The following is a 14,217-nucleotide window of genomic DNA, read 5'->3' as shown; positions in this document are numbered from 1 at the left end:
GCCCTCCTGCTATTGGTACCCTGACAGTGCCCCCCCCAATGGGCAGCCTCCGGATGCCCAACCGGGCCATCTTCCTCGGATATCTGGCATGAAATTCCCGAAGGAGTCTAGGGGCATGGATGTTGATCTTTGGTTCCCAAGAGCTTTCTTCGGGTGGATACCCCTTCCATTTGATCAGATATTGGATTTGCCTGCCTTGTTTCCTGCAATCCAATATTGACTCCACCTCATATTCTGTTTCTTCACCAACAGTTACTGATGGTGGAGGAAGTTCCACTCTCCCAGGAAATGGATCTGGAATGGCCGTTTTTAGGAGAGAGGCATGAAAAACTGGGTGAATCCTATAAGAATCCAGCAGGGATAATTCAAAAGCCACTGGGTTTACCTCTCGTTTAATTGGAAACGGACCAATGTATTTAGGCCCCAGCTTCTTCGATGGGCAAGGCAGTTTCAGATTGGCCGTAGACAGCCATACCTCATCCCCAATTTTAAAGGAGGGATTCCCCCTGCGTTTTTTGTCAAAAAATTTATTGTAGTTGGTTTGAGCCTTCAGTCTGCATTCTTGAAGGGTTTGATAGTTTTGCTGTATAAAAGCAAGTCTGTCCTGGACCGCAGGTACTGCAGATTCGAATATAGTGTCAGGCAAGGCAAGTGGGTGGAATCCATAGTTGGCCCAGAATGGAGACTGGTTTGTGGCTGAGTGTAGTGAATTGTTATAAGCAAACTCCGCAAATGGAAGCAACAAGGCCCAGTCATCCTGTGAAAAGGCTGAGAAACAGCGGAGGTACTGCTCCAAGGTTTGATTTGTACGCTCTGTTTGTCCATTGCTCTGAGGATGGTATGCTGATGAGAGGCAAAGTTCTATTTTCAGGGCGTTACACAGAGCTCTCCAAAACTTGGAGGTAAATTGTACCCCCCGATCAGAAACAATGCTTCCGGGAAAGCCGTGGAGTCTCACAATTTCCTTTAGAAAGATTTGGGCAGTCTCAGTTGCTGAAGGAGTGCCTACCAACGGTAGAAAATGGGCCATCTTCGACAGGCGATCCACCACCACCATAATGGCAGTAAAACCCTACGAGGGCGGAAGCTCCACAATAAAATCCATCGAGATACCTTCCCATGGACGGTTAGGAATAGGTAAGGGTCTCAGTAGTCCCCAGGGCCTTGTCTTGTCACCCTTGCTACGTAGGCACACAGAGCAGGATTTAACATAGGCTCTACAGTCTCGACTAAGGTTGGGCCACCAGAAGGACCGTTGGATGAGCTCACTTGTTTTACGAACTCCAAAGTGGCCGGCTAACTGGTGGTCGTGGTACTTCTTGAAGACCTGAAGCCTTGCCTCCTGAGGCAGGAAGACCTTATCCTGGTGCCAGAGTAATCCATCTTGTTTCCTTAATGAGACCTGCTCAGATTCAGGGCATGAAGCAGAGGCTCGTTCAATGACCGATTTCAAGCTGGGTTGAATCAATAAAAAGTTCTGGGCCGAAAGACTAGTGCTCGGTGGAGCAGGTTCTGTGGATTCAGGGAACATCCGGGACAAGGCGTCTGCCTTCCCGTTCTTGGATCCTGGTCTATAGGTTAAATGGAAGTTGAATCGTGAGAAGAATAATGCCCATCTAGCTTGTCGGGGTCTTAGGCGTTTGGCGGACCTCAGATACTCTAAGTTTTTGTGGTCCGTAAAAATCATGATCGGGTGATTGGCGCCATCCAATAGATATCTCCACTCTTCAAAGGCCATTTTAATAGCCAGAAGCTCTTGGTCATCTACGTCGTAGTTTCTCTCAGCCTGGTTTAATTTCTTAGAGCAGAAGGCTACTGGGTGTAATAGAGCTTTTGGGCCCATCCGCTGAGAAAGCACGGCTCCCGTCGCCACTTCAGAAGCATCTACTTCAAGAACGAAAGGGAGCGCTGGGTCCGGGTGTTGCAGCACCGGAGCAGAGGTAAACAAGGTTTTAAGTTTTTCAAAGGCTACTTGGGATTCCTGATTCCAGAGGAAACGGGTGTGGAGAAGTGTGAGTTGAGTAATTGGGGCGATGATAGTGGAGAAGTCCTTAATAAATCTCCGGTAGAAATTGGCAAAGCCTACGAATCTTTGGACTCCCTTTCGGTCTGTAGGTGCAGGCCAGTTTAGGATTGCTGTGACCTTCTGGGGATCCATAGAGATTCCCCCAACGGAGATTACGAGGCCCAAAAATTGAATAGATTGTTTTTCAAAATCGCATTTCTCGGCCTTGGCATACAAACCGTGCCTGCGAAGGGTACTCAATACCTTCTTGACGTGGATTTGGTGGAGCTCGAGAGAGGGGGAGAAGATCAGGATATCATCCAGGTAGACGATCAGAAATAAGTCAAGGTACTCTCAGAATATATCATTGACCAGGTGTTGAAATGTTGTGGGGGCGTTGCATAACCCAAATGGCATTACGAGGTATTCGAAGTGGCCAAAGCGTGTTCTGAAGGCCGTTTTCCACTCGTCCCCCTCTCTGATGCGAAATAGATTATAAGCCCCTCTTAAGTCCAGTTTTGTAAATACCCGGGCCGCTCGAAACCTCGGGAACAACTCCGGAACGAGGGGAAGAGGGTACCTATTCTTGATGGTAATTTTGTTGAGCTCCCGGTAGTCGATGCAGGGTCTGAGGGAGTGGTCTTTTTTTTCAACAAAGAAGATGCCTGCGCCAGCAGGTGAGGAAGAGGGACGAATGAAACCTTTGGCTTGGTTCTCATTTATGTATTGTCTGAGAGCCTCCAATTCCACCTCGGACAAAGGGAAGATGCGCCCGAAGGGAATTTCCGCTCCAGGGAGCAATTCAATAGGACAGTCATATGATCGGTGTGGAGGCAAGGTTTCGGCTTTCTTTTTGTCGAAGACGTCAAGGTAGTCATGGTAGACTGAAGGGACTACTAGACTGGTGTCTGTTGCTGGTTATATGGTCAGGCAGGTATGGGGGTTGGTTAGCGTAGGGATACCGCAATGTTGGCGGCAGTAGCTGGATGAGAAGGTGACCTCCCCTCGGGACCAGTCCACTGATGGGTTGTGGGCTTGTAGCCACGGGATTCCAAGAATAGCTGGAAAAATTGGAGAACTGATCACATCAAAACAGAGAAGTTCCTGGTGCCCTGTGTCTGTGGTTGTGAGAATAGGGACTGTTTCTTGGGTAACAGGTCCTGAACTAGGTTGACTTCCATCAGCTAGGTGTATGTCTAGTCTTTGATCCTTGGTAGTCAGAGGAATGTGCAGGTCTTTAGCCAGGTTGATGTCCAGGAAGCAGCTGCAAGCTCCAGAGTCAATTATTGCCCGCAGTTTGACCTCCCTTCCAGCCACCTGCAGAGAGATGGGGAGAATAATGTGAATAGATAGTGATGCGGACAGCTGAAGATATGTAGGGTACAGGTGCCTGGACTTACTTGGCCGAATCGGACAGTTGCGAAGGTAGTGTCCTGATGCTCCACAGTAGAGACAGAGATTGTTTTGCCGCCTGCGTCCTCTTTCTTCTGGGGTTAAAGCGGGTCGAAGCAGACCAATCTGCATTGGTTTTATATTGGAGGTATTTAGAGGAGCAGCGGCAGGAAGTGTTGTAGCCGGGACCATGGGCAGTCCCCAGGTTGGCCGAAAGGTCTGAGAATGCTCAAAGCGTCGCTCCCGCAGACGCCTATCTAGCTGGATGGAAGTTTGGATCAGAGTCTCTAGCATGGCAGGAGCTTCAGACCTGGCCAGCTCATCCTTGATTGTTTTGGATAGGCCTAAACGGAATTGATACTTCAAAGCTGCATCATTCCATCCAGTATCAGCTGCCCATCTACGGAACTCCCCAATGTAATCCTCTACTGGTCGTCTTCCCTGCACCAGGGAGTGAAGGGCAGACTCTGCGGTGACAGTTTTATGTGGGTCATCATATAAAGTAGCCATGGCTTCAAAAAACATGGAGACTGAGTTCAGCACCTCATCCTTTCGTTCTAGGAGGTTATGGGCCCAGGATTGTGGTTCATCAGATAGAAGGGAGATGATGAACCCCACTCGGACAGTTTCTGAAGCGAAGGTCCTAGGTTGCAGGGCAAAGTAAAGTTCGCAGGCATTCCTGAAAGCTCTGAACCTCCGCCGGTCCCCTGAAAAACGCTCAGGAGTGGGAACTCTGGGCTCTGGAGGAGGCAGTACCACAGCGGGTGGAGCAGCAACAGCTGATGTGGAGGACGCTGGTGTAGAGGCGGGGCTAGAGGCTTGGTTGGATTCGGTGGAAGTCATGGAACCTGTGAGGGCATGGAACCGCCCCTCAAGTTGGAAGTAACCTTCCTGCAGATTTTTGACTGCTTGTGTCAGAGCTGCCATCTGCTGACATAGGGTTTCAAGTGCAGAAGCACCTCTCTCGGCCTCAGACATCCTGGCTGTTTGATACTATCAGGTATCAAGTTCTGGAGGCCAATGGAGAGAGGGCTTCCCTTGCAGCTAAGTGCCAAACTCCCCTGGAGATGAGACAGGAGGAGTTAGGCCCAAAGTCGCACAGGTCGCCTGCAGAGTTGCTTGCAGAAAAGGGTTTAGGGATACCGCTGTGGTGCTGCAGGGTTACTGCAGGCAGGTGGCACCTGTAAGATGAAGCAGGTACTTAGGATCGCTGAGACAGAGGGTGGTTGATTCAAGCCGAGGTTCGATGCCAGGTGGGTAGCGAAGGAGACAAGGTCAAGTGGAAGCCAAGTTCTGGACAGGTAGCAGGCAGAGGAGATCCGTTAAACAAGCCAAGGTCAAAGTCAGGAAGCAAGTTGGAGATGGAGGTGTAACAAGCCGAGTCAGGAACCAGGAATCACAGGAAACAAGAAACAGGATGTTGGTAGAAGCTGAAGATCAAACAGCACTTAGAGAAGGGCTGGCTTCCTTATAAAGGCCCAGGTAAGGGGCTGACAGAGTTGCTGGGTCCTAGAGCCCTTCTCCTATTCTGACAGATACTGGGTCCTAGAGCCCTCCTGCTATTGGTACCCTCACACACAGCCTCTGGATAACGTGTGGCATAGTCGACAACTGTCAGTATATAACGTTTGCCTGAACTGCTAGGGGTGGCTAGGGGCCCAATGATATCCACTGCCACCCTCTTAAAAGGTTCGTCAATCACAGGCAAAGGTTGTAGTGGGGCCCTGTGTACCTCTCCTACCTTGCCAACTTGCTGGCAGGTAGCACAGGACCGACAGTAGTCAGCTATGTCAGCGAACATGGTAGGCCAATAAAAGTTATGTACCAACCTCCCCCGTGTCTTAGTGATCCCCAAGTGCCTTGCTAGGGGAATCTCATGAGCCACTTTTAGCAGCTGTCCCCTGAATTGACTGGGTACAACAAGCTGCCTTCTACCTAGGTTACACTTGTTTTTTCCTGCAGGAAAACCCTCCCTGTACAGTTTCCCTTTTTCCCAGTAGACCTTCTGTTTGTCATTCTCTGCAGGGGGGTGATCAGTTACACTCCTCAGCTGCTCTAGTGTTTGGTCTGTCTGCAGTGCTGTCTCAAAGGCAGAACAACAAGTCCCAGCCAGCAGTCCTGTGGCAAACATGGACAGCTGCTGAGGCTCAACAGAAGTGGAGTCCACTGGGTCAGAACAAGGAGATGGCACAGAGACCACCTCCTGCTGTTCTGCGACCAGGGCCTGCATCTCAGCTGCCTTTACAGCACTGCGAGTGACCACCAATATTGGCAAAACATCATTATCATCATCATCATCATCATCATTATCATCATCATCATTTTCAGTTGTAGCATTATTTAAACAAACATCTGCTAACTTAACAGGCAAAGGATTCTCCTCTCCTTCCGTGAAAGGAGGGAAGACTTTGCATTTCCACACCACCAAAGCCCTCCCCGGGTTGCCCAGATATTAAACCCACATCTGTACACAGTACCTTGGGGAGTCCAGAGAGTTCCGTGGGGGTGTCCTCCGTGGGGGCATAATATGAGACAAGGGTCCCTAAATTGGCACCCAACAACACAGCAGTGGGGATTTCCTCAGACTCCCACCTCTCTCATCCCACTTCCTGCGCCCCAATCAATGAACACATAGGCGCGGGTTATGCGGGAACGGGTGCCCCCAACTCCGGTGAGGATAAGAAACTTCTCTGGGATGATGTCGGTTTCATTTATCACCTCTGGTCTGACCAAAGTGACTTCAGCTCCAGTGTCACGAAACCCAGTTACAGTCTGGTTGCCTACAATGACTGGCTGCAAATTGGCATTGATTTCCTGAGGTTTCCCACTGATGAACAGCACGGCGGAAGGGTTGCTGGCCGGTTGGCCAGATGATGTCGTCGTCTTCTGCTCAGGGCACTGCGTCCTGAGATGTCCGGGTTTTCCACAGGTGTAACATCTGCGGTTGTCAGTCAGGAATGACTTGGCACCAGGAACTGCAGGTGCTGGCCGCTGAGGAACTTGGTTGGCAGGCAGAGGGGGGGTTGCCATGGGTGGTTTCCCTCCCTTCGAGCCATACAGAGGAGCCTTGCTATGGTCAGATACCAGGTGTGGATGTAGGTATCTGCCAGTTCTGCTGCTGCTTGGGCAGAGGTTGGCCAACACAAACTGTCTGACGTCTGTAGGACAGATGTGCAAGAGTTGATCTCCAATTATAAGATCCTCCAGGGACTCAAAATAATTGGCGTTCAAGCCTCTAGTCCACTGACGGAATGTGGTGCGTAAGCAACTTACCACATCCATATATGAGTCCCCAGGCCCCTTTTGCAGGGACCTAAATCGCTTCCGGTACACTTCCGGGGTCAACTGGTATTTTTGAATGATCGCAGCCTTTATGGCCTCATAATCCCCATCCTGTGCTGCTGGCAATTCAACATAAGCATCCACGGCCTTGCCTTGCAGCTCTGGCGTCAGGTACCGGGCACACTGTACTTGGGGCAGCTGGTACTGACGGCAAGTCTTTTCAAATGACAGTAGATACACATCAATGTCACTGTCCTTTTCCATAACTGGAAATTTGGCTGCCTGGCTCACAAGCAGAGAGGTGTCCCTGTGCTCTAGGGATCCGAGGTTCTGAGCCTGTCGCTGTGGCTGGAGCTTAGCCATCTCCAGTTTGTGCCGATGATTAGTCTCCCTCTGCGCATCCTCTCTCTCAGTCCGGCGTTCCTCTCTCTCAGCCTGGCGTTCCAGAAACTGCATGTACACCATAGGATCCACCTCCTTGATATGTTGTAGTGTTTCCTGCATTTGAGGAGAGTCTATGATGGTTGCAGGCAATCTGGGGTTGGTCTGCTCATGCTGTGGCTTGGAGATGACTTCCAGTGATACTCCAGTGTCAGTCTCTGCTGGCCCATCCTGCGAGGCCGTTCCTGAATCACTCGGCTCTGAAGTAACGGAAACTCCGTCTCCTGATTCCGCCAGGTTCTGGATTGCATGGATATCATGCTCCTGCAGGGCATGAATCATTCCTTCACGATTTTTGCCGCTGGTGTCAAGTCCTCTCAATGTGCACTCCGCACTCAGATCACTTTTGCTAATTTTCTTATATTCCGATAAACCAGGCATGTTTGCAAGCAGAAAAGATAGAACAGAAAGCAGAGATAGGAAAGAGCTGTAGAAAGTAGAGGTTGCTGTATGTCTCTTTTAAAAAACAAAAAATATGCACCGGTTTGTCTCTAAGGACTGTTTTCCACAAACGTTACAATCCTTCAGTGCAGAGCTAATTCCTAGCAGTGCACTGAATGCTCTTAATGCAAGACTATCCCACGAACGCTGCCAGCCAATATGTGACGGTGGCGGGTCTCAGATCCCTGCCCTTCTCACTAACTCGTGACCAAGGACCAGGCAATCTCACACCCTGCCGTCACTTGCGTGACAATGCCACTCTCAGCTGCACCCGGCACATAGATTTCCCAGCTTGCGGGACCACAATCTAGATGCCAGCAGGCTGAGAGCGATTGTCACCGGGCTAATTAAACAATTAATCCTTTCACTGCCACCACCGCTACGTTATTATGAGCCCAGCGGACGCTCATAATTTTAGAAATACCAATTATGATTTTAGAATAATCGTCTGTAACACGCACTGTCACCACAGACAGGAATGTTCAGAGGATTTATTCTATACAGTAGCACTCTTCAAGAGACAGGTTCGTTGTTAGTTTGCATTAAGAGCTTAGGGACAAGATTAACACTTTTCGAGGGGGCGGAGCCGGCTAGCGAGGCAGATAAAAGCGTGAGCTGGAAGCTCCTCGCTAAACAGGCAGATCGGAGCATATACGACGGAGAGGGTCACTCCACAATCACCCAGCTTTACATCGGACACTCCCTGGCATCATCTGATCGTGTCTCATAAGCGAAAAGACCGCAGCAAACCCGGTAAGATGAGCGATTTCTTCTCACCTCACACCAGGCCGCTCAGCCAAGATGGCGCCGACCCACCACGATCGCCCCGCACTCAGTCTCAAACACAGCAGCCTGCAGTCTCGGCTCAGAGGGGACCCTCCCCGAGCACACAGGCTGATCCCTTGCATGTCCCACAATCATTGGCTTCAACTTCACAGTCTAACAGCCCTGTAAAGACTAAACAAAAGACATCTCATGAACTGACTCCCCCTCATCACAGTATGTCTGTGGATGACACCCTGGAGCTCCAGGACACGCTGGCAACCATCCCTGCGGGGGATCATCCCGTGGTGGCATCTATGTTCAAAGAAGTTATGCTTTCCCTGCGATCAGCTATTCATTCATACATGCTGCAACTGGTGTCACAGTGTAACTCAGCAGTCACGGCAGTTGCTGACAGGGTTTCAACTATTGAAAATAAAATGGGGGAATTCACAGACACCTTCAATAATATGGTGGATGCCCACAATGAACATGATGATGAACTGGTCTGGCTTAAATCGAAGGTCGCTGACCTTGAAGATCGTTCCAGAAGGAACAATGTCAAAATCAGGGGCATACCTGAGACAGTCAAGCCTCCTGAGCTTGCAGCCTTTCTTACATCCATTATGCAGGAACTCCTTCCTGACACTGCTATGGGGGATCTGGCGGTCGATAGGATTCACAGGCTTCCGAAACCCAAACACATCCCAGACAAATTTCCTAGAGACACCATAGCCAGAATTCATTTTTATACCGTGAAGGAGAAACTTATGGCGAAAGTGAGGAAGGCTGTGGATCTCCCTCCTAGCATGCAGGGCCTGTCCTTCTATGTGGATCTTTCAGCACATACTATGAACCGAAGAAGGAATCTAGTGACCATAACCAAACCCCTTAGAAACCATCACATTCAGTACCGCTGGAATTACCCTGCTACCCTTATTATCACTAAAGGAGATAGAGAATTTAAAATTTCCACCTTAGAACGAGGCATTGAACTCCTACGACAATGGGACATTCTGGAGACAGCAGACTCTCAGGGGGATCGTGCCTCCACCTGGGGCCCCCGAGCCCCCGTCATCAAATGGATCCATATGATTTCCAGGGACGTTTTCGCTCCTTTGGAGTTGACCCTCTATCTGCTCTAACGTTCTACCCTACTGTCTCCGACGGTTCTGTTCGGCTGCAAATAATTCCTTTGTTCTGTGTCATCCCAAGTTCCCCAGATTAGCGGTATCAACACTGCTCAGATTTCCATTTGGATATCGTCTACTTTTTAACAATTTGGCGCAGGCCAAGGACCTGTGCCCATTCAAAGTTCTCTACTGTTTGTTAGCAGGGCCCTGCAATTGAAGTGATCTACGCTTGATTATTATAAACCTGACCCCTGCTGTTTTGTTCTCTTTTTTCTCATTTCCCTTGTTCCCACCCCGTTTGTGACCCACAGCAGCATATAGCTGAATCTACAGTGCCTCACCTCTACCACCAGGACCCTCCAGCACCTCCGAGACACCTTCTGAACTATCAATACCATCGCCACTCCAGGTGCAGCGGATTGGGGTAGGATACCTAAATCAATGACTTTTGTTGCCTTTTGGTTGTTTGATCAAACGCCCACTTTTCACATCATACCATGGCATTCAAGCTGACCTCCCTGAATGTACGTGGCTTGAACAGCCCATTTAAGCGACATATGCTATGGCGAGAAATCAAATCCCAGAAATGTGATGTTATGCTAATTCAGGAGACTCACTTTTGTGCCCAGCGGACGCTCATAATTTTAGAAATACCAATTATGATTTTAGAATAATCGTCTGTAACACGCACTGTCACCACAGACAGGAATGTTCAGAGGATTTATTCTATACAGTAGCACTCTTCAAGAGACAGGTTCGTTGTTAGTTTGCATTAAGAGCTTAGGGACAAGATTAACACTTTTCGAGGGGGCGGAGCCGGCTAGCGAGGCAGATAAAAGCGTGAGCTGGAAGCTCCTCGCTAAACAGGCAGATCGGAGCATATACGACGGAGAGGGTCACTCCACAATCACCCAGCTTTACATCGGACACTCCCTGGCATCATCTGATCGTGTCTCATAAGCGAAAAGACCGCAGCAAACCCGGTAAGATGAGCGATTTCTTCTCACCTCACACCAGGCCACTCAGCCAAGATGGCGCCGACCCGCCACGATCGCCCCGCACTCAGTCTCAAACACAGCAGCCTGCAGTCTCGGCTCAGAGGGGACCCTCCCCGAGCACACAGGCTGATCCCTTGCATGTCCCACAATCATCGGCTTCAACTTCACAGTCTAACAGCCCTGTAAAGACTAAACAAAAGACATCTCATGAACTGACTCCCCCTCATCACAGTATGTCTGTGGATGACACCCTGGAGCTCCAGGACACGCTGGCAACCATCCCTGCGGGGGATCATCCCGTGGTGGCATCTATGTTCAAAGAAGTTATGCTTTCCCTGCGATCAGCTATTCATTCATACATGCTGCAACTGGTGTCACAGTGTAACTCAGCAGTCACGGCAGTTGCTGACAGGGTTTCAACTATTGAAAATAAAATGGGGGAATTCACAGACACCTTCAATAATATGGTGGATGCCCACAATGAACATGATGATGAACTGGTCTGGCTTAAATCGAAGGTCGCTGACCTTGAAGATCGTTCCAGAAGGAACAATGTCAAAATCAGGGGCATACCTGAGACAGTCAAGCCTCCTGAGCTTGCAGCCTTTCTTACATCCATTATGCAGGAACTCCTTCCTGACACTGCTATGGGGGATCTGGCGGTCGATAGGATTCACAGGCTTCCGAAACCCAAACACATCCCAGACAAATTTCCTAGAGACACCATAGCCAGAATTCATTTTTATGCCGTGAAGGAGAAACTTATGGCGAAAGTGAGGAAGGCTGTGGATCTCCCTCCTAGCATGCAGGGCCTGTCCTTCTATGTGGATCTTTCAGCACATACTATGAACCGAAGAAGGAATCTAGTGACCATAACCAAACCCCTTAGAAACCATCACATTCAGTACCGCTGGAATTACCCTGCTACCCTTATTATCACTAAAGGAGATAGAGAATTTAAAATTTCCACCTTAGAACGAGGCATTGAACTCCTACGACAATGGGACATTCTGGAGACAGCAGACTCTCAGGGGGATCGTGCCTCCACCTGGGGCTCCCGAGCCCCCGCCATCAAATGGATCCATATGATTTCCAGGGACGTTTTCGCTCCTTTGGAGTTGACCCTCTATCTGCTCTAACATTCTACCCTACTGGCTCCGACGGTTCTGTTCGGCTGCAAATAATTCCTTTGTTCTGTGTCATCCCAAGTTCCCCAGATTAGCGGTATCAACACTGCTCAGATTTCCATTTGGATATCGTCTACTTTTTAACAATTTGGCGCAGGCCAAGGACCTGTGCCCATTCAAAGTTCTCTACTGTTTGTTAGCAGGGCCCTGCAATTGAAGTGATCTACGCTTGATTATTATAAACCTGACCCCTGCTGTTTTGTTCTCTTTTTTCTCATTTCCCTTGTTCCCACCCCGTTTGTGACCCACAGCAGCATATAGCTGAATCTACAGTGCCTCACCTCTACCACCAGGACCCTCCAGCACCTCCGAGACACCTTCTGAACTATCAATACCATCGCCACTCCAGGTGCAGCGGATTGGGGTAGGATACCTAAATCAATGACTTTTGTTGCCTTTTGGTTGTTTGATCAAACGCCCACTTTTCACATCATACCATGGCATTCAAGCTGACCTCCCTGAATGTACGTGGCTTGAACAGCCTATTTAAGCGACATATGCTATGGCGAGAAATCAAATCCCAGAAATGTGATGTTATGCTAATTCAGGAGACTCACTTTTGTGCCACAGCACACCCCATGCTAACCAATAAGCAATTTCCACACATCTACTTTGCCAATGGCCCCAAAAAGAAGGGGGGTGTGGCTATACTGGTTAAAGATTCTATACCATACAAATATCTTTCTCACATCTCGGACCCGGAAGGGAGATATTTACTGCTACACTGTGAGATCAATAACGTTAAATACTCCATACTCAACATATATGCTCCAAATGTAAGACAGTTGTCCTATCTCACCAAATTATGGAAACGCCTCCAACCGAGCATTAGAGGGCATGTGGTTTTGGGGGGAGACATGAACCTGGTTGCTAATGTCCGCCAGGACATCTCCACTGCTGCCCAGACGAATCCCCGCAGATCGGACCTTTCTAACTTTTTGTTATCCTCAGGCCTACGGGACGTATGGAGGTGTCACCACTCTACGGAGCGGGATTACTCCTTCTTTTCGAAAGTTCATGCCTCCTACTCCAGAATAGATATGTTCTTCACGGACAAATTCTTGCTACAAAAAATTGTGGACTCGTCCATTGGGCAGATCACTTGGTCGGACCACGCCCCGGTATCCATTACTGTTGGCCCCAGGATATTTTCTATGGGGGCTAATAGGTGGAAAAATTACACAGGTGTTTTTTGCGATTCGGGGTCTTCGTCCGAGGTCCGTGTGGCCTTGGAGGAATTCTTCCGAATTAACGAAAGTGGGGAGGTGTGTCCGGTGACTGTTTGGAACGCCCACAAAGCTTTTATGCGTGATTTTCTTATGTCTAAATGTGCAGCGTTGAGGAGGCAGAGGAGGCAGCGTTTGGATGATCTTCTTAGTAAGATCCAAAATTTAGAAATAACTAACAAGCGTACCCCACTCCCGGACGTGTGTGAACAACTATCCAATGCACAACATGAACTCCGTACGCTTTTAATTGGTCAGCATCAGGCCCGTGTCAGTAAACTTAAGGCCAACTCCTACGCACACGGCAACAAGGCAGGCAAGCTTTTAGCTACCCAACTGAAGGACACACAGGCCCGGCAATGTATATCTAATTTGGCACACCACTCCACAAAGCAATCCTTGACTAACCCCAAGGATATTGCCGATGCCTTTACCAATTATTATGGTGAGCTATATAATCTACGGGACGATTTAACCACCCCCCAACCGTCCCCGGAGGACATTGATAGATTTTTAGCATCAATTTCTCTACCCAAACTGAGCCCCACAGACTTAGACCTCCCTATCACAGACACTGAAATCAGTAAAGTTATCCAATCTTTACCCCTCAATAAGGCTCCTGGCCCTGATGGGTTTTCATCGGAGTACTACAAGCAATATGTGCACATCTTGACTCCAAGACTCCGGGAGGTGTTCCGGAGGCCTGCCTCGTCTGCCTCCTTCCCCCCTGAAATGCTGGAAGCTACTGTGATAACGCTCCCCAAGCCGGGGAGACCCCCGGATTGTGCGTAGAACTTCAGACCCATTTCCCTACTAAACGTGGATCTGAAGGTCTACGCGAAAATACTGGCAAATAGAATCTCGAAATTCCTACCTGGTCTTATAAACCAGGATCAGGTGGGGTTTGTCATGGGCCGACAGGCCACCAATGCTACCAGAAGAATGCTGAATCTCATCCACCATGCCGAATCCACTAAGACGCCTACAGTGTTCCTGTCCCTTGACGCCGAAAAGGCCTTTGACAGGATACACTGGGGATATTTGCGTAAAGTCCTGCAACGGTTCGGCATGGGGGGTGAGATTTTGGACGCGGTGTTAGCTCTTTACACTGCGCCCTCGGCATATGTTTATACGGAAGGTCTGTTCTCCACTAAATTTAACATAACCAATGGCACTCGCCAGGGGTGTCCACTGTCCCCATTGGTGTTTGCTTTGTTGATGGAGCCCTTTGCAGAAAGGATTAGAAGCCACCCGGAGATTAGGGGATTAGACGTTAAAGGTCTCAATAACAAGATTTCGCTGTTCGCAGATGATGTCATCATGTCCATAACTTCTCCCCAGTCCTCACTA

The sequence above is a fragment of the Pelophylax lessonae genome (genome assembly GCF_965119305.1).
Source record: "Pelophylax lessonae genome assembly, chromosome: 8".
Lineage (NCBI taxonomy): Eukaryota > Metazoa > Chordata > Amphibia > Anura > Ranidae > Pelophylax > Pelophylax lessonae.
The sequence above is the reverse complement of the archived record's forward strand: the minus strand, read 5'-3'. Positions refer to the sequence as shown.